This window comes from Phacochoerus africanus, chromosome 7 (genome assembly GCF_016906955.1).
Source record: "Phacochoerus africanus isolate WHEZ1 chromosome 7, ROS_Pafr_v1, whole genome shotgun sequence".
Taxonomy (NCBI): Eukaryota; Metazoa; Chordata; class Mammalia; order Artiodactyla; family Suidae; genus Phacochoerus; species Phacochoerus africanus.
In genome coordinates, this window is record NC_062550.1 from 90944985 (window position 1) to 90971382 (window position 26398).

Sequence of the window (26398 nt, forward strand, 5' to 3'; positions counted from 1 at the left end):
TCCGCAGCCGCCGAGTGAGAAAGCGACGCACACGCAGCGAGCGAGAGCGGCCGCCCGCCGTCTCCTCAGCTCCTCACGGTCCGGCCCCGGGGAAGAAGGAGCCCGCGTCCGGCCGGGCAGCCTCAGCCGGGCGTCGGCGCTTCCCAGGCCGCCTGGCTCCGGCTGCGCTCCTCCGAGGGGATTAGTGGGCGGCCCGCGCGGCCCGGCGGCTCGGGAGCCATGTTGTCCGGGGGGCTTGGCAACGCGTGAGGGACCCGCGGCCCCTTCTGGAGGCTCCGGACCCTCGGCTTGAGCTGGAAGGCGGCGGCTGCTGCGGAGGCCTGCGCCTCGGAGGCGCCTCGGGTCTGCCGGCCGCTGGGAACCGGACCTGCATCCGGTCGCCGCGGGTGTCGGCCGAGCTGCTTTCCGCCTGCACCCCGCCTCGCCTCGCCTGGTCTCAGGACGCGGCCCCCGCACTTGCTGGTGAGTTGGCGGCCGGCGGTGGCGCGGGGCTTTCCCCCCTGACCCGCCGACCTGGGGCTGAGAGGGGCCGGAGCGTGCCCGAGACCCGGGCCTGGGCCGGCGGCTGGTGGGGACGCGGGGGGCTCAGGCCCCGCGGGGAAGTTGAGAGAGGTTGGTGGGTCGCAGGGGGGGTGGCTTGTGCCTGTCGCCCCTCGTCCGGGCGTTTCCGGCAGTGGGGTGAGGTGTGGGTGTCTGACTCTCGGGCTCCTCTGCGGGAGGCGCCTCCGGCCGCCGCCGCCTCCGCCTCCGGTGCTTGCTGGCGCTTCGGTCTCCGGGGGAGGCCGGTCTCCCCGCGAGGCCCTGGAAGGGAAGAGGCAGAAAGTCCCCCGCGGCATAAAGGTCCCCTCGGCGGGGGTGGAGCTGCGGGAACGGGAGGCTCAGCCCCGAGGGGCAGGAAGGGGCTCAGGTCCGCGGGAGGTGGGCGAGGCGGCGGCGGCGGCGGCGGCCGCGTTTCCAGCTCCTTGGAGACGCCGGGGGTGTGCGCGGGTGGGGAGCGAGGGGAGGAGGAGCCCTCGCGTGGGGAGCGGGCCGAGACAAAGATCCGCGCAGCCTCCCGCTGGCGGGTCACACCCCTGAGCGCTGGTCAAGAGCAGAGGCGGAGGGGATGTCGGAAACCCCCAGGACCGACGGGGAGGGGCAGGTGGGGGGCTGCCAAGTATTGTCATCTCCGCCGCAGTTGCTTGTCTCAGGGTTTTTGTGCGGGATGATTTTGCTCCCCGACTCGGCTGGATAGCTCCACACTCTCTCCCGCGCATCACCCCCTCCTTGCCACACTGACTCGCCAGTGGTTTTCCCCTCGTTCTCCCCCTACTTCTCACCCACTCCTTTTCGAGTAAGCAGTATTTCGCCTTCAGCTTGGGGAACGTGTGCTAATGACAGGATGCCTGAGCTTGTTCTGACCCTGAACTGCCTTGAACTCCTCTCTCTTCCTCCCACCCTTTCCTTTCTGGGATCTTATAATGTCACATGGCCATTAACAATTAGCTTTTCTTCTGCGAAAATGGCAAAAGCGTTTAGCTCAAATGCATGGCGCGCCTCCTTTTTATTAATGTGTCCACCAAAGACACGTCGTTAGTCATGGATTATCACCTCTTATTAGCCAAATGATTTTTTTAGATACGGAAGTGGCAACTTTTGTTTTGAGTTTTGGCTCTTCCTAGGGTCAGCAGTGTGTATCCCTGGCAGCCGCTAGACCTGTCATTTATCAGGAAATGCTTGACTTAGATAATTCTTTCCTCAAACTTTGGTGATTATTTCTTGAGTTTTTGTTGAAGGATTTCTTTTAAAAGGCACTTGTGTAAGAAGGTTAAAGTAACAAATCTGAGTCACTGTATTTTAGCCTTATTTTATCTTTGGACAGAAGAAAATGAATGGGATTTTAAGATTTTGATGCCTTGCAAGGAGAGCCTTCCTTGAAAATAGAAATAAAGTTCAACCCAATTTTAAGAAAAATTAAGAAAAATTTTAAAAAAATTTTGCTACCATTAATATTATTGGTTTGGTTTTGTTCTTTTATGAGATTAAGTAGTTGATTTATTTATTAAATGATGCTTTACTGATGAAGTCGTTTCCGTCTTTGTATTCCTAACTTCTGCATACTTCCAAAAACAATGGGCTGGAACAAAAGAAAAAACTGTGGCTATTTTTAAGGAATATTCTTTTTTATATGAAAGAGATTACTGGAATGTAAAACTGGTAACCTTTTATCTGGTAAACTATCTCCTAGGCCAGAAACCCTAATGGTTTGAATGCTAGGCTTCAAAGGAAATAGGTTAGTATTTGAATTTAAGCTGTTTTCAAATTACTCTGCAAATACAATTCATTGACTTTTTTAACAGTGTAAATAAAAACATTGAATGGAAAGAAATGTAAAACCTGTTTGATGTAGGGATGTTACCATTTATCAATGGTATTTTGAGAATAGTCCTGTCTTGCTGCATGTTGCCATTTAAATGTTGACACTATAAAAATTGTAAAAGGGATTTCAGTTTAGGGACTAGTCTCTGAATTGAGGGACTTCCTTCCCCCTCCCTCACCACTTAACAGCTATTTTTTTAACCTCTGCAAAATTAATAGGTTATGTCATTAATATTTTATATAACATTTATCAAAAGGCCATATTGAGGATACACCGATTTTTTTCTTATGTAAATTTTTTTTCTTATGATTTTTTTTCTTATGTCTAGCTAGATACTTGAAGTTTTATTCTCACCAGAAGGGAATCTACCAAAAAATTATCAGAGATTTCTAAGTGGTAGGATTTATGGATGAATAAAAATACATTTCTGTATTTCTCAAATTTTCACATTACTTTTACAATCAGTAAAAGAGTATATGAAGAATTAAAGTCTTGTTAATATCCTAATTTGCCTGTTACTAAAAGATGCTTCTGTAAAATGTGTGATTTATTCTTATCCTTGGATTCAGGCCCCAAAAGTCACTTTTGGTGTTAAATATTTGAAGTAGTGTAGTCTGCCAAATGTACTCTGATTACCTAAAGGAAAAAAGAGAGATACAGCAAACAAAGATGAAATTAAAATAGTTGATTCAATGTATAGTATTGATCCAATTAGTAGCTTTATACACCAGTAATCTTGCTCTAATAAGTGCAATTGGTTTTAGAAAAAAATGGAAAAATTTTATTTGCTTCGTAGCGCAGAATGGCTGTGTATATATTAAGTTTTCAGATACTAGTTTAGTCCTGTGATTATGGTGGAAAGAGATGGCATAGAAAATAATTTACTCTGTCAAAGCTTTTGTTTTTTCTCTTATTTTCAGCAGTATTTTTCTATTTTTCCATTATTAATGAGATAGTACTAATTAAACTGCAAGTATTTTATTGCAAACAATGGAACTATAATGGCTGCTGAGGGAGATGTTCAGAAGTGAAGCTGATGATGTTCCTTAATAGTAAAAAATATTATCTATGAACTCAAAATTTTTGCCCTGTTGTTTTCTTTGTTATTGTTTTAATAGTACTGAATATCTATAAGATGGTACATTTTGAATCTTTATTACTGTTCTTTTGTCCTAATAAAAATTACAGCATGTCATAGCATTCTTTTCTATAGCTTTTATACTTCTGTGATGCGTAATTACATTGAATATACATTTCTACATATGCTATATTGTAGAAAAAAGACATTGTATGTTAAATACAGCTTATGAAAATATTCTTTAGAGTATTTTGTCTATTTTAAAAGTTGTCTCCTTTCATACATGTGAAGGAAAGTCTTTTGAGTTCTTCGAATTTTGAATGTGTAATTTTGCTGAAACTTTTTTAAATGGAAAAGTTATTTAAAATGCATTTTGTAAACTGATTATAGCATTTTGCATTTGAAATGATGAACAGGTTTATGGCATTTTAAAATGTGTTTTTACCTCACAGTATTTGTGAGGTAAAAACCTGCCTTCAGTAGAAAACCTAGTTAAACCTACTAGCTTTCAACCTACAGTATTGCCAGGTTTAAAGAGGGGGAGAGCACCTATTACAGTGGCTTTTTTTTTTTTTTTAATTTCTTTGAGAAATTTACAATAAGCCAAGAATTCTTATAGTCATTAGTGAATTCTTTGTCATTATTTTTGTTCGAGGTTTTTTAGTTGGTGGTTACTTTGATATCTTCAAAGTATTGACATGAAAAGAGGAGTTGCCAAGGACTAGGAAGATGTATTGAGCATATTTGAGCATAGCTTACCTTTTCTAGCCTGTTTTCTTCTCTCTGTTGGCTGACTTGGAAAATCAGTGGACCTCTAGCAGTAGATCTAATAGATGAGGTGCCTGCTATAAGTACTGTTGGTGTGGTCTACAGTAACATATGGCATTGAATACTGTATTTAAGGAGGTAGGTTTACAGATCCATGGCATGTTGGGATAAGCAAAGATGTTCTTGCTCCTGAAAGTCTTCTTTCTAAAATTATTTTTTGATATAAGCTTTGGAAAGAAATTAATCTTACTTAATCACCTCTTTCACTAGATACTGTGCCACCGATACTTTGTTAAATCCTCAAAATAAGCCCATTATAAAGGTATTGTGCCTTTTTTTCACATGAGGAAATTGAGGCCTTATGTTAATTGTCTCTAGGGTTCTCTGTAGTGAAGCTGAGATTCCAGTTTAGGCATTCAGACCGCTATGTTACACCGCCTCCCTGGGGATGTGATGTTAAAAAATCAGTGTTAAGTGTTTGCTGTAGAGAGATCTAAAAGATGGTGTATTAAAAAGCTCATCAAAATTACATTTAAATTCTAATTAGTTTTCCTATGTAAAAAAACTGAACTCTACAAAATGTATAACGTAGAATATATAGCTCAAAATGAATTGAAAGTGCTAGAAAGACAATTGAAATATTTGTAGTTTCATTTTTATTTTTAAAATTTTTATTGACATATAGTTGATTTACAGTGTTGTTTAATTTCTCCTGTACAACAAAGTGATTCAGTTATACATATACATACATTCTTTTTAAACTATTCTTTTCTGTTATGGTTTATTATAGGATATTGAATATAGTTCCCTGTGCTGTACAGGAAGATCTTGTTGTTTATTCCATATGTAATAGCTTGCATCTGCTAATAACCCCAACCTCCCACAGCATAGATTTATTTTTAATCATGAATTTATCAGAGTTCTTTGGCCTAAAGTAAAATAAATATGGATGCTGAAAAGCAAACAAAAAAAATTATTTTCATCCTTGTGACACAAGCATATTTATTTTCATGTTTACTTTTATGTTTAGTTACTTTGATTTTTCGTGTGTTAAAATTAGTTTGCATTATTTGAGCACATGCCATAACAGAGAAGACAGCCCAATATACCATGTAGATTGCTTCAATAATGGGTGAAAAATTTGCCATAGGAAGATAAATTTTATATCTGTATGTATACAGATATAGTTACCTTTTCATTTGTTAATATATGTTTTAACTATTCTGTAAAGTAAGCTTTTTTGAAGTATAATATACTTCCAGGTTTTAGTATTTTAATTATTGATTTGTACCGCTATTTCTGGTGAGAAGGATCTTTTCATTGATTTAAAAAATTTTTTTTTATTATAGTTGATTTACTTTTCATTGATTTTTGAAGTAAGTTTTGGATTCCTTAAACAGACTTTGGTCCTTCGAACCCATCTTATTGAATTATTTTTAAGAAATGATCCTTTATCTCTGGCTTTATTATGCTTAATAAATTTGATTTTTCAATTACTTCAGAGATTAATCAGTAAGTTCTTTTAAAGCATTTGTTGTGTCAACATTGTATCAGTCATTATACATGTTATAAAATATACCTTAATGTGACAGTATTGTAATATATGAAATAATAGCAACATTGGTTGTCTGGAATATTCTGTCCTAGGCCCTCTTCTCATGTTTTACCTGTTCCCTGTGCATTCTTATCCCTATTTAGTGCTTTGTTCCAAATAATCACTGAAGTGCTGATAATCTCCATGTCTTTTGTTTCTAATCCAGACCCTTTTTTTCTGAGTTCTGTTCTAGCTCTCTCTGACATTATTGCCTCGTAGTGCTTTCTTTCCAGAACTGAACTCTTGTTATCCCCTACCTCCATTCCCAGCCACAGTGAATGTACCACCATAAGCCAAGTCACTTAAGCCAAAACCTTTGGCAGCTTCTTTTGTTTTTCTATTAGGTCTCCCTCCCCCAGTCCAGTCAGTCACACCAAATCTTATCAATTTTATTTTCTAAATATCTTTTAGATTTGTCTTTTTATGTTACCACTTTCATATGTCAGGTTTTGGAATGCCTCATCTGAATTACTCCTTTCAATTTTGCGCTATTTTAATCTAACGGTTATTCATTCTGTATTTATATATGTCTGTCTTTTTATAAACTGAAGTATAGTAGATTTACAATATTGTGTTAGTTGCAGGTGTGCAGCAAAGTGATTCAATTAAATACACGTATTTTCAGCTTCTTTTCCATTATAGGTTATTGAAGGATATTGAATATAGTTCCTGTGTTATACATTAAATCCTTGTTATCTGTTTTATTCATAGTGGTATGTATTTATTAATCCCATATTCCTCATTTATCTATCCCCTTTCATCTTTGGTAACCATGAGTTTGTCTCTGTTTTATAAATAAATTTTGTATTGTTTTTTAGATTCCACGTATAAGTGGTAGCAAACAGTTTGTCTTTCTTCGATTTCACTCAGTGTGATAATCTCTAGGTCCATCCATGTTGCTGCAAATGGTATATTTCATTCCTTTTCATGGCTGAGTAATATTCCATTCTCTATTCATTCATCTATTGATGTTTTTGTCTGTCTTTTTATCCCCCTATTCTTCTTCCTTCCTTCCATCAATCTATGCATCTGTGCATCCATGTATGAAGTGCTTGCTTACTTTTCTGTTTTGTCACTATGGTCAGTGCTAGGGGTACGAAGATGAGGAAACTAGTGTGTTGATGTTACAGTCCTTTGACACGTGGAGAGAAATTCTCATTTTTGAGGACAAATGTTACTTCCTCTGAAGTTGTTTTTGATCCATTCTGACAGAGTTATGGTGCTTCTGCTGTAGCATTTGATGTTTACTATATTACATTGTATGTAATTATATATAAATCCTCTTTTTGGCAAGCATTGTGCTCCAGAGAGACCATGCTTTTTATTTTATTTATTTATTTATTACTCAAATGAATTTATCACATCTGTAGTTGTATAATGATCATAACAATCTGATTTCACAGGATTTCCATCCCACAGCCCAAGCACATCCCCCCACCCCCAAAACTGTCTCCTCCGGAGACCATAAGTTTTTCAATGTCTGTGAGTCAGCATCTGTTCTGCAAAGAAGTTCCGTCTGTCCTTTTTTGAGATTCCACATGCCAGTGAAAGCATTTGATGTTGGTGTCTCATTGTACGGCTTAGCATGATAATTTCTAGGTCCATCCATGTTGCTAAAAATGCCGGTATTTCTTTCTTTTAATGGCTGTGTAATATTCCATTGTGTATATGTACCACATCTTCTGGATCCACTCCTCTGTCGATGGACATTTAGGTTGTTTCCATGTCTTGGCTATTGCATATTGCAGTGCAGTGATCATTGGAGTACATGTGTCTTTGCGAGTCATGGTTTTCTCTGGATAGATGCCCAGGAGTAGGATTGCTGGATCAAATGGTAATTCTATTTTTAGTTTTCTGAGGAATTTCCATACTGTTTTCCACAGTGGTTGCACTAATTTACATTCCCACCAACAGTGTAATAGGGTTCCCTTTTCTCCACACCCTTTCCAGCATTTATTGTTTGTAGGCTTTTCGATGATGGCCATTCTGGCTGGTGTAAGGTGGTACCTCAGAGTGGTTTTGATTTGCATTTCTCTAATAATGAGTGATGCTGAACATCTTTTCATGTGTTTTTTGGCCATCTGTATGTCTTCTTTGGAGAACTGTCTGTTTAGGTCTTCTTCCCATTTTTTGGTGTTTTGTTTTTTTGTTTTGTTTTTTTTGGGTAATTGAGCAGTAGGAGGTGTTTATAAATTTTGGAGATTAATCCCTTGTCAGTTGATTCACTTGCAAAGATTTTGTCCCATTCTGTGGGTTGTCTTTTTGTGTTGTTTAGGGTTTCCTTTGCTGTGCAGAAACTTTTAAGTTTGATTAGGTCCCATTTGTTTATTTTTGTTTTTGTCGACATTACTCTAAGAGGTGGATCTGAGAAGATGTTGCTGTGGTTTATGTCAGAGAGTGTTTGGCCTGTGTTTTCCTCTAAGAGTTTTATAGTGTCTGGTCTGATGTCTAGATCTTTAATCCATTTGGAGTTTATTTTTGTGTATGGTGTTAGGGAGTGTTCTAATTTCATTCTTTTCCATGTGGCTGTCCAGTTTTCCCAGCACCACTTATTGAACAAGCTGCCCTTTCTCCATTGTATATCCTTGCCTCCTTTGTCATAGATTAGTTGACTGTAGGTGCATGGGTTGAATTCTGGGCTACCCTGTTCCGCTGATCTATATTTCTGTCTTTGTGCCAGTACCATATGGTTTTGATGAGTGTTGCTTTGTAGCATAGTCTGAAGTCAGGGAGCTTGATTTCTCCAGCTCCATTTTTCTTTTTCAGGATGTCTTTGGCTCTTCTGGGTCTTCTATGCTCCCAAACAAACTTTAAAATATTTTGTTCAAATTCTGTGAAAAATGTCCTTGGTAATTCGATAGGGATTGCATTGAATCTGTAGGTTGCCTTAGGTAGTATAGTCATTTTGATACTGTTAACTCTTCTAGTCCACGATCATGGTATGTCTTTCCATCTATTTGTGTCATCTTTGATTTCTTTCATCAGTGTCTCATAGTTTTCAGAGTACAGGTCTTTTGTCTCTATAGGTAGGTTTATTCCTAGGTATTTTATTCTTTTTGGTGTGATGGTAAATGGGATTGCTTCCCTAATTTCTCTTTCTGCTCTTTTGTTGTTAGTGTATAGAAATGCCGTTGATTTCTGTGTGTTAATTTTGTATTCTGCGACTTTGCCACATTCCTGGATGAGCTTTAACAGTTTTCTGGGAGGGTCTTTAGGATTCTCTAGGTATAGTATCATGTCATCTGCAAATAGGGTAGTTTTACTTCTTCCTTTCTAATTTGGATTCCTTTTATTTCTTTTCCTTCTCTGATTGCTGTGGCTAGGACTTCTAAAACTATGCTGAAGAGTAGTGGTGCGAGTGGACATCCTTGTCTTGTTCCTGATCTCAGTGGGAATTCTTTCAGCTTTTCACCATTGAGAATGATGTTAGCTCTGGGTTTCTCATATGTGGCCTTTATTATGTTGAGATGGGTTCCATCTCTGCCCACTTTCTGGAGGGTTTTTATCAGAAATGGGTGTTGGATTTTGTCAGAGGCTTTTTCTGGATCTGTTGAGAGGATCATGTGGTTTTTATTCTTCAGTTTGTTAATGTGGTGTGTCACACTGATTGATTTGCAGATGTTGAAGAATCCTTGTATCCCTGGGATAAATCCCACTTGATCATGATGTATAATCCTTTTAATGCATTGTTGGATTTGGTTTGCTAGTATTTTGTTGAGGATTTTTGCATCTGTGTTCATCAGTGAAATTGGCCTGCCATTTTCTTTTTTTGTAGTATCTTTGTCTGGTTTTGGTATCGGGGTGATGGCCTCATAGAATGCATTTGGGAGTGTTTTTTGGAATAATTTCTGAAGGGTAGATGTTAGCTCTTCTCTAAATGCTTGATAGAATTTGCCTGTGAAGCCATCTGGTCCTGGACTTTTGTTGGTTGGAAGTTTTTAAGTCACAGTTTCAATTTCAGTACCTGTGACTGGTCCACTCATCTTTTCTATTTCATCTTGGTTTAGACTTGGAAGATTCTACTTTTCTAAGAGGTTGTTCATTTCTTCGAGGTTGTCCATTCTATTAGTATATAGATGCTGTAGTTATCTCTTATGATCCTTTGTATTTCTGTGATGACCGATGTAACTTCTCCTGTTTTGTTTCTAATTTTATTGATTGGAGTCCTCTCTCTTTTTTTCTTGCTAAGTCTGGCTCAGGGTTTATCAACTTTGTTGATCATTTCAAAGAGCCAGCTTTTAGTTTCATTGACCTTTTCTGTGGTTTTCTTTGTTTCTATTTGCTTTATTTTGTCTCTGATCTTGATGATTTCTTTCCTTCTGCTAACCTTAGGTCTTGTCTGTTCTTCTCTCTCTTGCTTTAGATGTAAAGTTAGGTGTTTCTTGGAGCTTTTCCTTATTTCTGAGGTGGGCTCGTATTGCTATACACTTTCCTCTTAGAACTGCTTTTGCTGCATCCCATAGGTTTTGGATTATTGTGTCTTTGTTGTCATTTGCTTCTAGGTATTTTTTACTTTCCCCTTTGCTTTCTTCAGTGATCCATTGGTTGTTCAGTAGCATGTTGCTTAGTCTCCATGTGTTTGCGTTTTTTTGCAGTTTTTTTTTCTTCTTTTGATTTCTAGTCATATAGCCTTTTGGTCAGAAAAGATGCTTGATATGATTTAAATAAAGTTACCAAGGCTTGACTTGTGGCCCAGAATGAGCTCAGTCCTAGAGAATGTTCCATGTGCACTTGAGAAGCATGTGTATTCTGCTGCCTTTGGATGGAATGTTCTATAAATATTAAGTCCATCTGGCCTAATGTGTCATTTAGGGCCTGTGTTTCCTTGTTGATTTTCTGTCAGGATGATCTGTCCATTGCTGAGAGTGGGGTGTTAAAGTCCTCAGGTGTTACTGTGTTATTGTCAATTTCTCCTTTTAAGGTTTTTAGCAGTTGTCTTATATATTGAGGTGATCGTATGTTGGGTCCATATATATTTACAGTTGTTATATCTTCTTCTTGGATTGATCCTTTGATCATTATGTAATGTCCTTCTTTGTCTCTTATAATATTCTGTATTTTAAGGTCTATTTTTTTCTGATAGGAGTATTGCTATTCCAGCTTTCTTTTGCTTCTCGTTTGCATGGAATATTTTCTTCCATCCTCTCACTTTCCATTTGTATGTGTCCCTAGAAGTGAAGTGGGTCTCTTGAAGACAGCATGCATATATGTGGATCATGTTTTTGTATCCATTCAGCCAGTCTATATCTTTTGGTTGGGGCATTTAGTCCCTTTATATTGAAGGTAATTATTGATATATATGTTCTCGTTGCCGTTTGATGAACTGTTTTGGATTTGTTTTTGTTGGTCTTTTTTCCTCCCTTCTTCTCTTGTTCTCTCCTCTTATGGTTTGATGACTGTCTTTAGTGTTGTATTTGAGTTGGTTTTCCTTCTTTATGTGTGTGTCAATTGTCGATTTTTGGTTTGCAGTTACCTTGAAGTTTTGATATAGGAGTCTATATATATATATATATATGAGCTTGTTTTAAGTTGTTGGTCTCTTAATTGCAAGTGCACCTCCAGTGTCCTGCATTTGTAACCTCCTTTTCTCAGAATGTCTGATTTGGGTAGCATATTTGTATGTGGATGATTTCTTACCTTTCCTATATGTATGCCTTTACTGGTGAGCCTGTCCTTTGTAATGTTTGTGTTTCTAGTTGTGGCCTTTTCTTTTCTCCCTAGAGAAGTTCCCTTAGTATTTGTCACAGAGCTGGTTGAATGGTGCTGAATTCTCTTAGCTTTTGCTTGTCTGTAAAGCTTTTGATTTCTCCTTCAAATCTGAAGGAGAGCCTTGCTGGGTAGAGTCATCTTGGTTGGAGGTTTTTTCCTTTCATCCCTTTAAGTGTATGGTGCGACTCCCTTCTGGCCTGCAGAGTTTCTGCTGAAGAATCTGCTGATGACCTTATTGGGGTTCCCTTGTATGTTATTTGTTTCTTTTCCCTCGTTGTCTTCAATATTTTCTCTGTCTTTAATTTTGGTCACTTTAATTAATATATGTCTCGGTATTCCTCCTTGGATTTATTTTATATGGTACTCGTGCTTTCTGGATTTGAGTGAGTGATTCCTTTCCCATGTTAGGGAAGTTTTGGGCTATTATCTCTTCGAGTATTTTTTCTGTCTCCCACCCCCTTCTCTTTCTGGCATCCCTATAATACGGATGTTCCTGTGTTTAACATTGTCCCAGTGTTCTCTGAGACTGTCTTCATTTCTTTTTAGTCTTTTTTCTCTTTTCTATTTCACGTCAGTGATTTCTACTAGTCTGTCCTTCACCTGGCTTATCCATTCTTCTGCGTCCTGTGTTTGTTGTTGGTTACTTCTAATGATTTTTTTATTTTAGTTACTATATTTTGCATCTCTCCTTGCTTAATCCTTAAATCTTAAATCTTAAATTTCCTCAACTCAGTGTTTGCTGTAAATTATCATTCTTTGCCTCCAGTTTATTTCCAGTGTTTTACATCATCTTCATCATTATCAGTTTATAGTCTTTCTTGGAGGCTGATAATCTCAAGGTCACTTAGGTTTTTTTCTGGGGTTTTTACTTGCTCCCTTATTTAAGTTATAGTTCTCTGACTTTCATTTTTATAGGTTTTTGGTGTGGTCTCCTTTTTGCAGACAGAATTGTAGCCTCTCTTACTTCTGATGTCTGCCCCCGCTTATAGCTGAAGTTGGTACACGGACTTGCTGTAGGCTTCCTGATGGGAGGGTCTGGTGCCTGCCCTCTGGTGGGTGGGGCTTTGTCTCTGGGTGAGATTAGAGCCAGTTGTGTGGCTGAGGGTTGTTTAGGTAGCCTCTTTTCTGATGGGTGGGGCTGTGATCCCACCTGGATTACTGTTTGGCCTGGGGTTTCTCCGTGCTGATTGGTGCAGCCAGATTTTCCCAACATGGCCACCTCTGGCGGAACACAGGCTGGTGGTTACTCCAGAGACTTTTGCCCCAGTGTCCTTCTCCCAACACGAGCCATAATCACCCCCTGTTTTCCCAGGAGATCCCCAAGACCTGCAGTCAGGTCCAACTCAGATTCCTTTGGCATCTCTGCTTTGCCCTGGGACGCAGTGCACATGAAATCCTGTGTGTGCCTTTCAAGAATGGGGTCTTTGTTTCTCCCTGTCCTGTGGAGCTCCTGTGCACAAGCCCCACTGGCCTTCAATGCCAGATGCTCTGGGGGCTCTTTCTCCCAATGATAGATTCCCATGCTTGGGAACCTGACATGGGGCTCAGAACTCTCACTCCTGTAAGTCAGTCTCTGTGATACAGTTACTTTCTGGTCTTGTGGGCTGCCCACTCGGCGGGTATGGGGTTGCTTATATTGTGAAATTGCCCCTCCTCCCATATTGATGTGTCCTCTTCTTTGTCTTCTGGAGTAGGATATCTTTTTGAAAGTTCCAGTCCTTTTGGTTGAAGGTTGTTTGGCATTTGGTTGTAATTTTGTTGTTTTTAATGAGAGAGGTTGAGTTCCACTCCTTCTGTTCTGCCATCTTAATCCCTTCTCCCAAATGGCATTATTTTGTTCTTTTTTATGGCTTAGTAGTGTTCCATTGTGTATATACCTCATTTTCTTTTTTTTTTTTTTGTCTTTTTGTCATTTCTTGGGCCGCTCCTGCGTCATGTAGAGGTTCCCAGGCTAGGGGTCGAATCGGAGCTGTAGCCACCGGCCTACGCCAGAGCCACAGCAACGCAGGATCTGAGCCGAGTCTGCAACCTACACCACAGCTCACGGCAACGCCGGATCGTTAACCCACTGTGCAAGGGCAGGGACCAAACCCGCAACCTCATGGTTCCTAGTCGGATTCGTTAACCACTGCGCCATGAGGGGAACTCCCAATACCACATTTTCTTAATCCATTCATTTGTTGATGGACATTTAGGTTATTTCCATGTCTTGACTATTGTGAATAGTCCTGCATTGAACATAGCAGTGCATGTATCTTTTTCAATAAAAGTTTTGTCTGGATATATGCCCAGGAGTGGGATTGCTGGATCATGTCATAGTTCTATATTTAGTTTTCCTTGGTACATCCATGTTGCTTTCCCTAGTGGTTGTACGAGATTCTTAAATTCATGTAAAAAAGTCTTCTGTCCAATTATTTTATTTACTTATCCCTTTAGTGAATGTTTTTCTCTTGCTTTTTTTTGTCTTGCTTTTTTTAGTTTGTTTTGTTAAAAGGTAAACTGAGGTATGTTGAAATTTTTTTTCAACTTTATTTATTTATTTTTTTGCTTTTTAGGGCTGCACCCATCGCATATGGAGGTTCCCAGGCTAGGATTCTAATCAAAGCTACAGCTGCCGGCCTATACCACAGCCACAGCAACGCAGGATCCAAGCAGCGTCTGCAATTTCACCACAGCTCATGGCAATGCTGGATCCTTAACCCACTGAGTGAGGCCAGGGATCAAACCTGCAGCCTCATGGTCCTAGTCGGATTCGTTTCTGCTGTGCCATGACGGGAACTCCTTTTCAACTTTATTTGGGCATACGTTGATTTCAGATCAGGCACTGCCAAGTGAAGGTGGTCAGGAGTATTCTACCAACAAGGACTAGGGTGTAGATATTTATAGAGAAGACATGAAACAAAGCAAGGAAATGATTTGATTTGCTATAGTTTACATTAGCTTATTAGAAAAGCCTAATTGATTGTGGACTGGTTGTTCCTAGGTTTCATTTTCTCAGATTCATTTTCTTAGGTTTTGGGTTGCTTACATAGGCTACCAAGGTATTAGAGCTACCTCAGTCTAATGCTTTCATGTTTAATTACTTTAGTTTCTTATCAGTGTCTTAATGTTTTCTCTCTTTATGATCTGTTACTATATTTTGAAAATTATGTCTTAAATATAAGAATATAAAATGATGTAGAAAATAGGCCATAAGCTTATTCTCTGACAGTGGTTATCATCTTTAGATACTCTATTTTTCTTTTCTTTTTCTTTCTTTCTTTCTTTCTTTCTTTCTTTCTTTCTTTCTCTGACAGTGGTTATCATCTTTAGATACTCTTTTTCTTTTCTTTCTTTCTTTCTTTCTTTCATTCATTCTTTTGTGTTCTTACTCTATTTTTCTTTCCTTTCTTTCTTTCTTTCTTTCATTCATTCATTCTTTTGTTCTTTCTTTTGCTGTAGCTGCGGCCTATAGAAGTTCCCAAACTAGGGATCAAATTGGAAAATCAGCTGCCGGCCTACGCCACAGCAATGCCAGGTACCAGTTTCATCTGCCATCTGCACTGCAGCTCGAAGCAATGCCAGATCCTTAACCCACGGAGCAAGGCCAGGGTTTGAACCTGCATCCTCACGGATACTAGTTGAGTTTGTTTCTGCCGAGCCACAATGGAAACTCCACTCTCCTTTTTCATGTACAGAGTTAAATATTTTTAAAGACCTTTTTATAATGTAACATAAGTTTTCCACAGTAATAATCATTCTTATGGCAATAATTTTCAGTGGTTTCATTAGTCCATCAAAGGAACTATAGACATTTCATAGTGGTTGATAATTACTAAGTTACCATTTTTTAACTTTTCACTCTTTTAAATAGTGTAGGGACATACTCCAGCATATAACACACCATTCCCATTTTATATTTCCATAGGGTGGGTGGTTATACAGAAGTGGAATTCCCTAATCAGAGCCTATAAATCTTTTGTACCAGTGCCACTAGTAATGTACCACATCTGTTTTTAGTGATACTAATATTTAAAATATTGGTTGTTTTTTTTGTCTTTTTTTTGCCTTTTCTAGGGCTGCTCCTGTGGCACGTGGAGGTCCCCAGGCTAAGGGTCTAATTGGAACTGTAGCCACTGGCCTATGCCAGAGCCACAGCAACTCGGGATCTGAGACGAGTCTGCAACATACACCACAGCTCACAGCAAGGCCAGGGATCAGACCTGCAACCTCATTGTTCCTTGGATTCGTTAACCACTGCGCTATGACAGGAACTCCGAAAATCTTTGTTTTTGATAATTTATACAAAGATATTGTATTTGAATTTCATTGATTGCTAGTGTGTTGGCTTTTTTTTTTTTTCTTCCCTCTGTATTGTCTCCTCAAATTGCTGAGTAGGAAACTGTTAGCATTCCCTAAATCCTTACAGCTTTGTTTTTCATTATTTTGTGATATTTTCTTTGTTTTATATCAAATTGCTGTATATAAGGTTTTTTTTTTAATCAGAGATGATTCATTTTGGTTATCTAGTCTTAAACTAATTCCAGCTAGTTTAATTATCACTGCTTTATAATATATCTTATTACTTTGTTTTCGCAAGACACTGAAATTTTCTTCTAATAATTTTGATATTATATTTGTATTTTTATTCTACTTTTGTAAATGACAGGCAAAAAAAATATAGGTGTCTCCATTTTTTTCCTTCAAAATTGGTCTCTGTACTGTAAAATTTTAACCCTAAGTGTGTGCCTTTGCAGATGATTTTGTAGTGCTTTAGACTTTACCCGTGTACTAATAACGTGGGTGATCATACAATAGTATTCATTTGATAGTAATTCAGGTACGTGCTGAGGATAGGCTAAGTTTAGCAGCTTTAGTACATTTCAGTACTTCCATTTGACTAAAGCTTACAGTGAATTTTTGTATGTTATTGTCCCTAAGGGAGAGCTACCTTGTCTCATAGTACTTAGTCTTCAGAAAAGTTGTCTCCCCTCCCTACTCTTTCTTACCATTTGAACTCTTCAAAATCCTTCTAATTTTATAGGCATTTTAAGTTCTTTGTGAACAGTTAAACTTTTTTTTTGAGTAAGTAATGTGTTTATAAACTCAAAAGTATGTAGAGAGAGACAGAAGTTTTGTTTCCTCTTTTGCATTCTCCTTCCTGTTTTTCCTTTCACACCTTTTTATAGGTAAACATTTCTTTTAGTATACTGCTTATCCTTCTAGTGTTTTCTTTTTGCAAATGTAAATAAATGTATGTTTTATTTTGGAGGTTTTTCCATATCTAGATAAAGATCTTCCCTTCTTTTTAATTGTTGTAGTAATTCTGTGGCTGTATGATCACTCAAGCCTGTGTGGGTCCTTGAGTTGTTTCCTATTCTTTTGCTATTACTTTGCCAAATGAATGACATACATATAACATTTTGCACTTGCATAAGCAAGTATGTGATTCACATTCTAAGAACAAGGATCTCTAGGTCAAATGATAAATATGTGTTTATGCACACACTTGTCTTTCCTTGCTTTGTCAGCTGAAAAGACCTGGAAGAAATGACACCCAGTAGCAGTGAGCACTCATGGTGTCCAGGTGTTGGTTTCTAACGCCATTCTCTGGTAAAAGCAACCAGGGCTTCTTGGAAGAATGCTCATTCCAGGACTGGGGCAGGAAATAAATCTACAAGGTGAACTTGGAACAGCTTATAATACTGGAAAGTAAGGAAGTACTCAAACAAAAACAGTGAACAAGATATGTAAACAGGACACAAGAGCCGGCTAAAAAAGCACTCAGTGGTTAATATTAGCATAATTTGAGAACCAAAATAAAATAGCATTATAATTCAAATATAAAATAATATCCATGAATCCATATTAATATCGATAAACACATGGGAGGGAATAGACAAATCTCCTATGCAGAATTCCAAATAATTTATATAGTCATTCAGCCCACAAGGGAGTATAACATAACTCCCTACTTGAGTGGAAAAATGGGAAAAGGATAACTGGGCATAGTAGAAATCTGACAAACACTGTTTCAGCCTGTGACCAAGTTTTGCTATCAATATTATAAGCAAATGCTCTAAATATATAATATTAATACTATGGACTAAATGTTTGTATCCCCTCAAAATTCATATGTTGAAACCTAATCCCCAATGTAATGGTATTTGGAGGTGGGGCCTTTGGGAGGTGCTTGTGCCATGAGGGTGAGCCCTCATGAATGGAGTGACTACCCTTGTGATAGACCTCAGAGAGCTCCCTCACCCCTTCTGCTGTGTGAGGACACAGTGAGAAGATGGCAGTCTATGAACTAAATGGGCTCTCACCAAATACTGAATCTGCAGTGGCCTTGATCTTGGACTTCCGAGCCTTCAGAACTGTGAGAAATAAATTTCTGTTGTTTATAAGTCACCTGGTCTATGGTATTTTGTTACAGCTGCCTAAATAGACTGAGAGGATCAACTTCAGCAGTCATAAATTATCTTGATGATGTGATGAGAATAGCATTTCACCTCCATGATCTTTCTCCCCCCAAATTATAATTCCAGGCTAATCGTGAGAAAAACATGATACAAATATTAATTGAGGGATATTCTACAAAATACCTGAACAGTACTCTTCAAAACTGTCAAGGTCATCTAAAACAGGGAAAGTCTGAGAAACTGTCACACAGCCCAGAGCCCGAGAAGATATGATGATTATTATGCTATAATATTGTATACTGCATGGGATCCTGAAGTAGAAAGAGGATATTATGTAAAAACTAATGGCATCTAAATAAAGAATGGATTTTAGTTAATTATAATGTATCTGTTTTGGCTCATTAATTGTGACAAATGTATCATACTAAGATATTAATAGCAGAAGCAAGCTGTATGGTGTCGGGGAACTCTGTACTATCTTTGAAATTTTTCTGTAAATCTAAAACTAGTATAGAACATTTATTTAAAACAAAAGATAGGTGCTTCTGTAATTCTGTTAATATAGACACATTGCCAGTTTTTACTACTACCTGAATGTATGAGAGGCTTGTTTTCCTATAACCTCATCAGTTGAATGTGTTGTGAGATTTTTGGAATTTTGTCAAATAGATGAGAACTGTTGTAACTGAACTATTGTGTTTCTCATTATGAATGATATTGAATATTTTTTCGTATCTTTAATCGTCATTTTCCTTTTTTCTGTAAACTCTCATGTTCTTTATGTTTCTACTTGGTTGTTGGTCTTGATTTCAGGAGTACTCTATAGGGAGTTTAGCTCTTAATTTGTGAAATGGGTTGCAAATATATATGTTTAAATTCTTTTCACACAAATTTTCTTTTTTATATGGTGATAGAATTTTTCTTTTATGTCTCTGGATCTTGAAATACAGTTGGAAAGGTCTTGATCAATTTTCCAAAATCATGAAGGAATTCATCCATATTTTCTTCCAGTACTTGTGGTTTCCTTTTTTACACTTCAGTCTTAAAATTTGAATTCTTCAGTTCTTCCCAGTTATTGAGGCATTTTAAATGCTTAACCTTTTCTTTCAGATTACTATTGTGGAGTTCCTGTCGTGGCGCAGTGGTTGACGAATCCGACTGGGAACCATGAGGTTGCGGGTTCGGTCCCTGCCCTTGCTCAGTGGGTTAACGATCCGGCGTTGCCATGAGCTGTGGTGTAGGTTGCAGACGCAGCTCGGATCCCGCGTTGCTGTGGCTCTGGCGTAGGCTGGCGGCTACAGCTCCGATTCGACCCCTAGCCTGGGAACATCCATATGTCGTGGGAGCGGCCCAAAGAAATAGCAAAAAAAAAAAAGACAGATTACTATTGTGTGAGCTTGTTATAGGTGCTTTAATGATTTATAGTAAAAGAAATGCTTATGAATTTGAAAGTACGAATATGAAAATGAAAAGAAATACAGATAGGAAGTCTCAACTTTCTAGAAAATGTATTAAGCATTTCATTGTGTCTTAATTCTAAATCATGGTCAAAAGAAATTTTATGGTAATGACTCCAAAGTTTCTTTTCATTATTACATAATAGTATATATAGCAGTATTTTTTTCTTCTGGAATATTAGGGTTGTGAATTATTCATATATTCAGTTTTATCCTCATCCTGTTTCTTCTATGATTTCCTTCTTAGGTTATTAAACCTTCTTGTGATTTATCTCCCACCTTATGCAGAACTCCTCACTGGTTTTATGGCCCTTGTGATATTAGTTATCTCTTTATTTGATATTATTTAAACATTTAATTAGTAGGCCGATTAGCTGTTTTAACTCATTGAGAAACTGGAACCAATAGTGTTAGCAGATGTTGCCTAACATAAGATGCTGATTTCTTACAACCTTTTACAAAGGTTTTCATGTTTTCCTCACACTGCTTGTGATGACACTGGTATCGCTGAACTGAATCTTTTTTTTTTCCTTTTTTTTAGGGCCACACCTGCATCATATGGAAGTTCCCAGGCTAGGGGGTCAATTTGGAGCTGCAGCTGCCAGCATATGCTACAGCCATAGCAATGCCCAGATCCAAGCTGCATCTGCGACCTACACCACAGCCCACAGCAACACAAGATCCTTAACCCACTGAGCAAGTCCAGGCATCGAACCTGTGTTCTCATGGATACTAGTCTGGTTCATTACAACTGAGCTACAGTGGAACTCCTGCTGAACTGAGTTTTAACAGACATTTGAGAAACTAGAAAATACCACCCAAGATAACCTGGTGAGTTTGTTGCTTATGGTAGTACAGGGGAACAACACCTTTCCTGAGTTGGTAGGGTCTGCTAGGGGAAGATAGGTGTGTGTATGGGTGAAAAGAATAGCAAAGTTAGGAGGGAGAGCAAGACTGGGATATTTATTGAGGATTTGGAATCTTTAATACGGGTATTTCTTTCTCTTTTTTTGCCAATTGATTTTTTAAATTATAGTTGACTTACAATGTTGTTAGTTTTTGCTGTACAGAAAAGTGATCCACGGAGTTCCCATTGTGGCACAGGGGTAATGAACCCGACTAGTATCCATGAGGATGTGGGTTCATCCTTGGCCTTGCTCCAATGGATTAAGGATTTGGCGTTACAGTGAATTGTGGTGTAGTTGCAGACACAGTTTGGATCCCCTAGCCTGGGAACTTCCATGTGCCGCAGGTTTGGCCCTAAAAAAAAAGACAAAAAAAAGTGAGCCAGTCATATATATTATATATATATATAATATATATACACACACAATATATATATAAGGTATACTTTTTCTTATATTATCTTCCATTATGTTTTATTTTAAGAGATTGGACATGGTTCCCTGTGCTATGCAGTAGGATCTCATTGTTTATCCATTCTAAAGGCAGTAGTTTGCATCTACTAACCTACTCCCTCCATCCTGTTCCCTCCCCTTCTCCCTTGGCAGCCACAGGTCTGTTCTCCATGTCTGTGAGTCTGTTTCTGTTCTGTAGATAGGTTCATTTGTGCCATATTTTAGATTCTACATATAAGTGATATACGATATTTGTCTTACCTGACTTAATTCACTAAGCATACATGTTGCTGCAGATGGCATTATTTCATTCCTTTTTTATGGTTAAGTAGTATGTGTACCATATCTTCTTAATCCATTCATCTGTTGGTGGACATTTAGGTTATTTCCCTGTCTTGGCTATTGTGAATGAAGCTGCTTATACAGGTACATGTATCTTTTTGTATTGTAGCTTTGTTCAGATATATTCCTGGGACTGGGATTGCTGGATCACATGGCAGTTCTATACTTAATTTTCTGAGGAACCTCCATACTGTTTTCCATAGTGGTTGTACCAATTTACATTGCCATCAACAGTGTAGGAAGGTCCCCTTTTCTCTACACCCTCTCCAGCATTTGTTTTTTGTAGACTTATTAATGATAGCCTTTTTTGCTGTTGTTCCTACACCTGCTGCATAAGGAAGTTCCCAGGCTACAGGTAGAATCAGCCACAGCTGGTGGCCTACACCCACAGCCATAGCAACGTTGAATCAAAGTCGTGTCTGCCACCTACACCACGGCTCACGGCAACGCCAGATCCCCAACCTACTGAGCAAGGCCAGGGATGGAACCCTCATCCTCATGGTTACTAGTCAGGTTTGCTTCCACTGCGCCACAAGGGGAACTTCAGTGATAGCCATTCTGACTGGTGTGAGGTGATAGGTAGTTTTGATTTGTAACACAGGTATTTCAATGCAGGAGCTTGATTAAAATTAGTAGGGATCATGATGTGATAGTTTGGGATTGAAAGAATAGCAAAGCAAGGGTTTTGAGAGTTTTTTTCAGTCTTGGAAAGTGAACAGTCATTTGCTCTTACTTACTGAAAAGTTGAAAAGTCTGATGTTGGTTTATATGGAGTTTGGGGGCAGTTCCTGGAATGAACAATGAAGTTATTTGCAATTCTTATCTGCCTGAGCAAGAGTTTCCTGGAATAGTGAAGTCATGCTGCTGAAGACAACTCAATAGTGATGTCAGTGTAGACTGTAAACTCTGGGTGCAGATGGTTTCAGTTCTCAGTGTCCATTCAGAGCCACAATAAGCTTGAAAATGTATTTACAAGAACACATTCTCTTGGTGAGGGGGTTTCACATTGAATTTTTTCTCCTGAGGATTGAAGCCTAACTTTGACAATTAAGGTATATGAAACACCAAAGTAGGCAGGTGGGTATATGAATCCTAAGCTTAGAAAAGAGAGAAAATGATCAGAGATGGAAATTTGGGAGTTATTGTTTAGCTCGATTCTGTGTGCCCAGGCAGGTTTGTCTGAGGAGGAGGCATAGTGAGAAGAAAAATATATATGTTTGTTTGTTTTTGTCTTTTTGCCTTTTCTAGGGCCACTTCGCGTGGCATATGGAGATTCCCAGGCTAGGGGTCTAATCGGAGCTGTAGCCACCAGCCTACGCCAGAGCAATGCAGCAACGCAGGATCCGAGCCGTGTCTGCAACCTGCACCACACCTCGCAGCAAGGCCAGGGATCAGACCTGCAACCTCATGGTTCCTCGTCGGATTCGTTAACCACTGCGCCACGACGGGAACTCCGAGAAGGAAAATATTTGGGCTTAAGAGTTCTAATGCTTAATGGCTCTACTGGGGATGAGGGAGTGGGGTGGGGTGGATAAAGGTGGGGAGAATACACTCCTACAGAGGAGTGGCCAGGGAGGTAGAAAGAAAACCAGGATATTGTTACGTGATCTCTGGAGACGTGGCTGTAAAATGGGGGGGGGGTCACTACACAAAAGCCTTTCATGCCTAGTTGGAGAAAGACTTATTGGTCCCACTGATGAATTTTCACTCACCAGTTCTGTGCATGTACCAAACATAGTCTGTTCACAGAACTATTCATTCTGTCTTGATATTCTTCACTTAAAAATTGCCTAGTGGGAAATTGTTTGCTGGGTAGTTATTTAAAATTATAAATACTTTCTTATGGGAGTTCCCTTTGTGGCTCAGTGGTTAACGAACCCAACTAGGATCCATGAGGATGCGGGTTCAATCCCTGGCCTCACTCAGTGGATTAAGGATCCGATGTTGCCATGAGCTGTGGTGTAGGTAGCATTGCTGTGGCTGTAGTGCACAACCCCTAGCCAAGGAACTTCCATATGCTACAGGTGTGGCCCTGAAAAATTTTTTTTTTCTTAGAAGTAGTTTTACCATCTTGCTCCCACATTACTCCATAAAAGGTATTTAATCTCTCATTTTGACTGTGATTGAGGAAAAGAGGTCATTGGTATATAGCCTGAAATTTTATATATGTGTATATTTGATGTATAATTTGGGAGTGTAAGTGGAGGGAGTTACCTTTGTGGAATGTCTTCTATGTGCTAAGCACAATATATACATTATCAAATTTGTCTCATTTTTTGAGGTAGTTGTTAATTCCCTTTATAGAGGAAACTGAGAAATTTATTTGATACTCAAGTAGCAGAACAGTATGTTGTTTGTCAGTATTTCTGGTTAATTTCAGTTATTACTGTTTTAAAATATTTTTCTGTATCCTCATAGGTAACATTTTTTTTTTTCTTTTTTGGCCACTTTATGGCATTTGGAGTTCCCAGGCCACGGATCAGATCTGAGTTGCAGTTGTGACCTAAGCTGCAGCAACACCTGATCCCTAACCCACTGTGCTGGGGCAGGGATCAAACTTGCTGATCCTGTTCCACCACAGCAGGAACTCCTGGTCACTTTTTTTTAAAGGTACATTTTGCTCTCTTTTTTTCTTCAGTTGTGTTCATTTAATTTAGTGCTTTACTTTTCTTATTTCTAGTGTGCAAAGATTTCAAGCAAGTAGAATTAGTAAAATAGAAAATGCTAGAGATAAAAATGAAAACTTTTGGAAAATACCAGATTTGTAGCTATGGAGTTTAGTCAGGTACAGGTTTTCTTAATCTTCTGATTAAGAAGCCTGGCCTCTACTGTAGATCATGTAAAGTAAATTAAGTATGCTCGTTAATTGGCTTGTTGTTATACCCGCTCCTTGAGATTGCTATTCATTCCACTTAGCATGTGATGTGGTAGAGGATTAAGTTTTTATTTATTTATTTTTCTCCTCAGAAATCACGTGGGGGCTTTTCTGAAGGTGATGATAGTTTGGGAATTTTGCAAGCAACTCATACATGATTTAGCCTCAGGAAGACCCCTTTTAGGGATATTTCCAACATCTCCTAAACTAACTGACCACTTTATGAAAGTGTTTTGTTTTTCCCTTTAATACACCTTCCTCTCCCAGAGAAAAACTTTACCAGAAATTTGAAGAGTGCTGGCATTTTTAATGTTGAAAATCTTCCAATGTTACTGAGGAAAGTTGGCCATCATCCAGTAGAATTTGTCTTATGAAAGCTTTAATAAAGTGTTAGGTTTTTTTTTAAATGTGATAAATTATTATTTTATCACAACTTACAGAATGACGAAATAGCACATTCAGTTATCTAGTTCATATGTTTGTTGGAAAGAAAGGCTAGAAAGTTGAAAGTTGCCTACATACTTTCTTTTTTTTAACATCAAAAACAAATTCATATTTACCTTGTGCCAAGTATGCTAAGAAGATTCTCAGTGAAACCTGCCTGGGTATTTAGAAAGTAGGAGATTTTGTGCAGTTTGTACTTTGAAGACATTTAAAGACAGTGCATAATTTTTTATTTGGTAGTTGAAAAATATGTTTTTGAAGGGAATTGATGTTTCTTTTTTTTTTTGGTTTTTAGGTCTGTGCCCTCTGCGTATGGAAGTTCCCAGGCCAGGAGTCAATCAGAGCTACAGCTGCCGGCCTGCACCACAGCCACAGCAACTTGACCTATATCCCAGCTCACAGCAATGCCAGATCCTTAATCCACTGAATGAGGCCAGGGATCGAACCCGAATCCTCATGGATCCTAGTTGGGTTTGTTGACTGCTGAGCCATGATGGGAACTCCTGAAGTTTCATTCTTATAGTAGTGTAGTAGCTATAGAATGTGATCTTTTATTTACTTATTTAAAAAATTTTGGCCTCACCCATGGCATGTAAATGTTCCTGGGCCAGAGATCCAACTTTGGATCCTGAGTTAGGAACTCCAAGAATGTGACCTTTTAAATATCTAAATGTATATTTTACACAGTTCTTTTGTGCTTTTAAAATTTCTTACTGCTTGAATTAGGAAGTGGTTGAGAGTGAATGATTAGCTGAGCCCTACAGGATGTCTTTATATTAGTGAGGTCATCAGGTGTCACTACGTGGTGAATTCTGACCTTTTCAGTTTTGTGTGTTGACATTCCTGTTCAGTTTATTTTGAGGTGATAAGGTACTGTAGAATCTTTTATGTGATTTAGGTATAAATTATAGTGTTAATTTAGAAATGTACAATGAAGTAATCTGGCCTGAAATAATGATTTTTTTTTTTTTTTGGATGTGAGTGATGTGATGAAGGTAGGGGGGACGCAAAGGTTTTTTTAAAATGTTTTGGCCCTTAGGGAGTTTGTAATATGGTAAAACTGAGGAACTTTCTGTTTATATAGCCCCCTAATCCTGGTGAGGAAATTAGTTTAGAAGACCAGATTTTAGGTTTGTGAATTCGTTGAGAATAGCTTTTTATTAGACTAGTGGCTTTTGAACCTTTTCTGTCCCTGGACCAAAAAAATTCTTTAATGTTTACGTTAGTTTGAACATTAATTCACTTAAAAATCATAAGCATTACAAATTAACAAATATTTTAAAATGAAAGATTTTTTTTTTCAAAAAGTATGGTGAGATTAGTATCGTTTTAAGTATTTGCAAAGCTCTTTAATGTCTGTCTTGATAGAAGACAGCTGGATTCTCACATCTGCTCTTGCATTTCAGTCTTGCAATATTCTATGAAATGCAGTTTGGAAAACTGAGAAAAAAGTAAGAAAGGCAAATAATTTTTTAGTATTATAAAAATAGTTTCCACCTTAGGACCCCCAAGATTACGCACACCACACCTCTGCTGTAGAACAAAATAAATTGGATCCTAATCCTGTCCTCAATCTTTCTCTCTCAATTGGATATTCTTAGGGGCAGTTTCTATTTAGCCTTAATAACTCAGTGGATTCCATTTCTTGAATCTACTCCTGTCGTCTTCTATGAATAGCCTAGGAGCCATAGGCTTTGATTCTTGGGGTTTCTTTTCTCTTTTGGAAATGGCAAAGCTTGCTAACTGTATGATCTCAGGCAATTCATTAACATTTTTGAGTCTGCTTTTTCATTTGTAAAAATGGGCAGAGCAATATGTACCAACTCATAAGGCTTTCATGGAAATCAAATTAGTTGAAATTATATGATTAGTGTTAATAGAGCTTAGCAAAAAATGCTACCTGAGATCTCGTTTATATAAGTTCCTCTAGAGAGTGACTTTATTTTTTAATTTTTTTTTATTTTTTAGGGCCACACTTGGTGGCATATGGCAGTTTCCAGGCTAGGGGTTGAA

The 26398-nt window shown here is 38.6% G+C and overlaps 1 protein-coding gene across 1 annotated transcript in view; it reads left to right on the forward strand.

The window, feature by feature from the left end:
* The first annotated feature begins 389 nt into the window (after positions 1–389).
* Positions 390–26398, forward strand: part of CDK17 (cyclin dependent kinase 17) — a 101752-nt gene continuing 75743 nt past the window's right edge. The window contains exon 1 of the mRNA XM_047788235.1: positions 390–462. The gene's annotated coding sequence lies outside the window, so the exon portion shown is untranslated. The remainder of the gene's footprint in view (positions 463–26398) is intronic.